The sequence below is a fragment of the Lygodium microphyllum genome, chromosome 2 (assembly GCF_053477565.2).
Source record: "Lygodium microphyllum isolate KBCC chromosome 2, Lygodium_microphyllum_v1.1.10, whole genome shotgun sequence".
Taxonomy (NCBI): domain Eukaryota; kingdom Viridiplantae; phylum Streptophyta; class Polypodiopsida; order Schizaeales; family Lygodiaceae; genus Lygodium; species Lygodium microphyllum.
Genome location: NC_141136.1, coordinates 118,050,634 through 118,056,708, shown reverse-complemented (window position 1 = coordinate 118,056,708; position 6,075 = coordinate 118,050,634).

The following is a 6,075-nucleotide window of genomic DNA, read 5'->3' as shown; positions in this document are numbered from 1 at the left end:
AACTAGGAAATTGCATAGCAAATTTCCTATATAGGAAAATTTTCCTACCTAGGAATTTCCCTAGTTAGAGAAACTAGGGAATCACATAGGAAATTTCCTACATAGGGAAATTTTCCTACCTATGAAAATTTCCTATGCAATTCCCTAGTTTCTCTAAAGTCTAGGGAATGTTTCATTTTTCCTATTATTTACTTTTCCCACTTATGTATATTTTTAACTAGGGAATTGATAAGGAATGCCATGGATCAAGAGAGCAATCTATCTATAACTACTAGATAATTTGTCACCACTCGAAGCATGATAAACATAACAATACTCGGATATAAACCTAGTGAACACCAATAAGGCCTACAATTCTAAGATGTTGCAATCACACAAAAGCTTTAAACATTGATAGACATCAAAGCATTTACCACTAGCAACATGAGATACCTACTTGTAACCAGAACCTTTTATAATTGTAGACTTGCAAGCAAGTAGTGAATGATGTATTGATTCTAGTGAGCTCAAAGAAAGAGCATAAAAATTTGACTATTAGTACTAACAATCAAGACCAATATCACCATTTAAAGAATGATATAACATACATTAGAAGGTTCATCTCTAGCAACATGAGACACCTACTTGTAGCCAAGGACTATTAAAATTGTACACCACCAAAGTAAGTACTAAATGATGTATTTATTCTAGTGAGATCAAATAAAGAGCATAAAAATTTGACTATTAGTACTAATCGAGAGGTCCAATATCACTATCTAAAACAGATGATATACATAACTGTGATTGATAGAATTTGAGATGAATGAGACCTATTAGAAAAACTTCTAGCAATTGTATTTATCCTTACAATTATAGATTAAGATGCTCATGCCTTGAGATGAATATGAAACCTAATCATAATAAACATGTAATCTCCAATTCTAATTTCTAATTATTAAAAGCTAGGACCAATTTAGAGTTTTAGTCATACTGATATGCATTGTATATCTTCTCCATGACAACATCAAATATCTAATTGTAACCATCAACTCTTAAGAAACATAGGCCCCACAAGTCTATGTACACTCTGACTTGTATCTATTCAGTTCTACTCATGTAGGAATATGTTTTCCTAGACTTCTAAACTACTTCTACGTGCTAAAACTAGTTTTAAATTCAACACTAATAGCCAAAGTGGATGCAAGGCAATTTGCAAACCAAGTCAATGGAAGCAGAACTTTCTCAATAGCAAGCTTGCATGCTTTGACTTTGCATCAACACCATCATGATTCAAAGGTGGGCTTGAACGATAATTGTAGGCATCTCACGTGAAGCATAGACTTTAAATTGTTTATGCATACACTAATGACTTTAGACCATGCAAATAATAGGTGATACAAAGTGCAATGCTTGATGCACTAGAAACTAGTCGTTACTAAATGCATTGCACACACAAACTATTTTTGTTGCAACTAATAGGACCTTATCTAGTTTTCATCTATCAGGCTAAAGATGTCCATAATAATAAGAAAGTCAAAAGCAAGACAGAGAAAACCAACAATTGGCTCTAGAGACATGTTTGGCATTCCTCCCCTTATTTGCGAGCATGCCCTTCAAGGCTCATTTGAATGTGGAAAGGCTGCAAGAAAATGCGATAGGCCAAAGCTTGTTTAAATGAAGATCCTACAATAGGACTTCCATTCAAAGCCTGCCATAACCTGTACAGAAAGGAGGTTAAGCTTTGTTATTAGTCCCAGTTAGGAAATTTGCTTCAAATTCCCAACAAATGCAACATAAAATGATATATAAGCAAGGGGAGTACAAAATGCAAACAGTCCATTGATATATTGTTACTAGTACTCCTTAGTATATCCCAATCTCTTGTGATCTAGGTATACTTGCTTGAAAGGTCTTTTCTTGCATGGCTTCAGTGCCTCCAGAGCTAGATGCTTCAAGTGCGAGCCCCCTTAACAATGAACAACACTTAGCCATTCTTCTACTTCCTACCAAGAGAGAGGAGTATTTAACATGCAAACCATCAAGCTTTTGTTCACAAGAGTGTCCATGTGCATTGGTTGTCTCCACTGGGTGATCTGATAATGTAATGTACCTAAATCAACATTTCTACTACCTAGAAATGTTGCAACCTCATCAAGGTACGTTGCTGTGAGGTTATAGAGCAGCTTGACCATGGCAATGCGAGATGAAATGTCATTGCTATGGGGCTTGAACATCTCTATTGCCAGATTTGAGTACTATGAAGCAAGTATAGACTCCTGGTATATGTCCAAATCCTGTAGAAGTGGAGGGAAATTCAATGTCATCAATGAGACCGCACCCTGAATTGCTACTCAACTCTTTTAACTCTATGACTGCCAAAAAATTTAATGCAGTCTTAATTGCCCCATCTAGTATTGTCTGAACCAAATGATACCTCAGGTATCACCCATAGGGCCAACCTTGCATATAAGAGGTCAACTAATATTCCATTAAACTTAAACTTCAGCACAGGGACATGTGCATCTAGGACATGGTGAAGCTCTGTTACTTCTGGAATATCCATGAGCATGTCATGTAGCGTAACAAAGAAATCTTCTTGCTAGAAGACAAAATAGGATAGTAAGATTATTAAGTCTTTTGTTAGACTACCACTTGTAACAGCATACATATTTGTTGTTACCTCTCTAGAGGCATTTTGAGGACCAATACAAAGTATATCGATATTTGCTCCTAGACCATGGACCTGAAAATCAAGTCTGATAGTCAACATCTACTTAACTTTCAGCCAGAGGATACATAACTTCTCTCTAAACACACACACATAATAGATTAAATGTACATTAAGAAATACATTACATGTATTAAAAGGATAGCCTCAAACTGCTTATACTAAGACTTTGATATACTCAAAAGTAAATTGAGCCTAGTCAAAAGTCACAAGTCTATTCCATGTTTGCACTGTACATTTCAAATTTAGCTAATAGCTCAAAAAGATTCCTTTCAAATTCAAAAAAGAATACTCCAAGAATGACACAATAGATAGTACTGCAAAGGGTGAACAGCCACTACCTATAGGGACATAATACTAATGGTGCCAAAAAGTGCAATTGTAGTCACGTATTTGTTGATCGATGCACAAAGCCTTGATATTCTGAGAGAGGAGTCCCCATGCATCACTATCATAATCTGATCCTTGCCAATATCCATTGATCTTTGCAATGTCTTGAGGTAGACATTCAAGAGGCCTCAATTTGTCATACATTGTTATATATACATATTCCCTGTTCCTTGATGATATACATTTGAGAGAACCATGGATCCTACCCATGAAATACTGAATTTCCAAAGTGAGAATACAGACACCATTCACTGGTGAAGTCATTTTAGGTGCAACCTATTTAATTATTGTGATTTAGCTCCCCACTTAAGAAAGATTAGAAATACGATGCCCACAACTTCTCTCATTTATGAACATGCCACACAAATTTCGTGCCATACTTAGCCAACCACCTGCCTTGAAGAGGTGCTCAGTCTTACTTTCCTTCATATGCCAAAGCCATCACCATCTTCATTTTGCAAAAGACTTGTCAAATAAGTGATATGGCAATCAATTTGGTCATTCACTGATTGCCACTTATGCATTAAGTAGCCAGTGCCTGGTCAAAGTAAAAGCATGTAATTAGAAGACCAGACATTGCCAAAGTTGTGGAACAAGAGGAAGATGATGTTGATGAAGATGAATTGCTTGAGCCAACTGCAAAGAATGATGCAGTTGTGCTGGTCCCCAACAAGCCTGTTATTGAAGATCTGAATATTTACTATGATAGGAGTGATTCTGATGATTATCACTGAGCAATGACATTTTGGCTCACTTTAACAATCTTCAAAGAATATACACATGATCAAGCTTATTCGACAAGAACAGAAAGCATTGGGCCATTTAAGGTGTACTAGTGTATTGGAGGTTCCCTGTAAAAAGATAAGTAAATTTTCATGAGTTGGCTGAGGTAAAATGTACTGTTTGGTCTTGTAAATAGCATTGGTAGTACATATCAACCATGGTGCTTGCAATAAAAAGATCTCTTTCTAGATGCCTCTTGATGACTTCAGTATATGAATGTCTAATGCCTCCCTGAACATCTTTGAGCCTGGTACAAGCTTGGAGAATGGCAACAAATGCATGGCTACTAAGTTGGATATGAGCACCCTGCATGTCCCACTAAGGGTGAAAGGCATGCTCTGTTGAGATATCGAGCTCCACTCGTGATATGCCAGGGTGACCGTTGTGCATTTATATCACCGACTTGTCAGTTGTAGATGCGGTTGGTACACCGCCCATGAATAATAGCTACATGACAGGTATCCTTATCTACTCTAGTTCGTGGCTCAGTTAGTATGCCACTTTAGTTAGTTGAGTTTGGTTTGAGACCCATATATAGGGTTCTTCTATTTCTTTGTATTAGAGTTCTTTTGGCTTACACAACTAAGAAGAGGAAAACTGTTTTCAGCCTCCACCTCTGTGTGTATTTCCCCATTGTGCAAGCAAGAAAGCTACAAGTGAGACTCCTTCCTTCTCTCCCACAATCTTGACATGGTATCAGAGCCCTTTTCGTGGTAAGGAGCTCAAGAAAGCAAGCCAAGCTCGCGGTGTTCTGGTAAGAAGAGCAGTGTTGCTTTCATTTTCTATTTTGGGAGCAGATCTCTGCAGGTAGCACAGCCGGAAATTGCAAGAGTGCATTGTCTCAGGTTGAGATGCCCTTCGTGGTGAAGCAAGAGGGCAGTATATGTTGCGGGCAAGGGATTTAGCCCTTTGTGACCCTGTTTTTTTGATTTGAGGCCATTTCGGGGCTTGTTTTGGAGGCAGAAGTTTTCTGCACGCACTCAGGAAAAGACCCTATTTTATGCTGTGCGACCACTGTTCTACAGGTCGGTGAAAAGTTACTGTAGAAATTGCATCGTATGCTTGTGCGCAGAGACATTGGGAGTTTCAGAATCATCCTTGGTTCCTGTTTATGCAAAATCGTCACTAGGAAGTGACTGTGTGGTCAAATACCACTTTCGCCAGTTTTGCATATTAGCCCTTGTGAGGCTGAAGCTGTGTTCTTTGCAGTGACAGAACTTTTTGCAGTGTTCTGTGATGGCGTCTGATTCTCTCTCACAGATTGTCACTGAAAAGCTTGATAAGAACAACTTCCAAGCATGGAAGTTTAGAATGACGAATTTCCTTATGGGAAAAGGATATTGGGAATTTGTTGCAGGAAATGAAGAAGAACCAGTTCTTCCTGATGTTCCCAATCAACAGCAAATGCAGGCGCATTTAAAGCATGGCATGAGAGAGCCAGGAAAGTTATGTATTGGCTGTCTATCAGTATTTCAGACTCTATGATTGTGCATATTCAGGATGCAAGTATGCCAAAGGAGGCATGGGATACTTAGCACAAATACTCAAGCCAGAAAAATGCAGCTCAAGGAAGAGTTGCATAATGTGCAAAGAGAAAATATGAGCATCAGTGACTACCACATGAAGGTGAAGAAGATTGCAGATGCACTTGCTTCCATTGGGTCGCCAGTGGAAGATGATGATTTAGTTTCTGTGACCTTGAATGGTCTAGGAAAGGATTATGCACAGTTCCGAACATCCATTTCCGTCCGTGAAAGATTTCCTAATTTTGAGGAGTTGATTGCTCTTCTAATTTCTAAGGAGCAGAGAAATGGTGGTGCATCTTCTTCAGGAGGAACTTCAAAAGAAGCTGTCTTCTACTCAAATGCTGGAAGAGGTCAAGGCAGAGGTAGAGGAGGCCGACTTGGAGGCCGTGGTAGAAATCAGAATATGCAGCAAACTCAAGAAAACCAGTCCTATGGAGGAGGACGTGGTAACTCTAGAGGCAGGGGGAGCCAAAGAGGTCGTGGTGGATGGCAAAGAGGCCAAAATGCAAATAGCAATGTTGAATGCTACTACTGTGGTAAAATGGGTCATATGGCTAAAGACTGCTATAAAAAGCAGAATGACATCATGAATGGAAAACTACAACAAGGGAATTATGCATCTTCTAGTAGACAGGGTGATGACAGAAATGAGCATTTGTTTATGGTGCA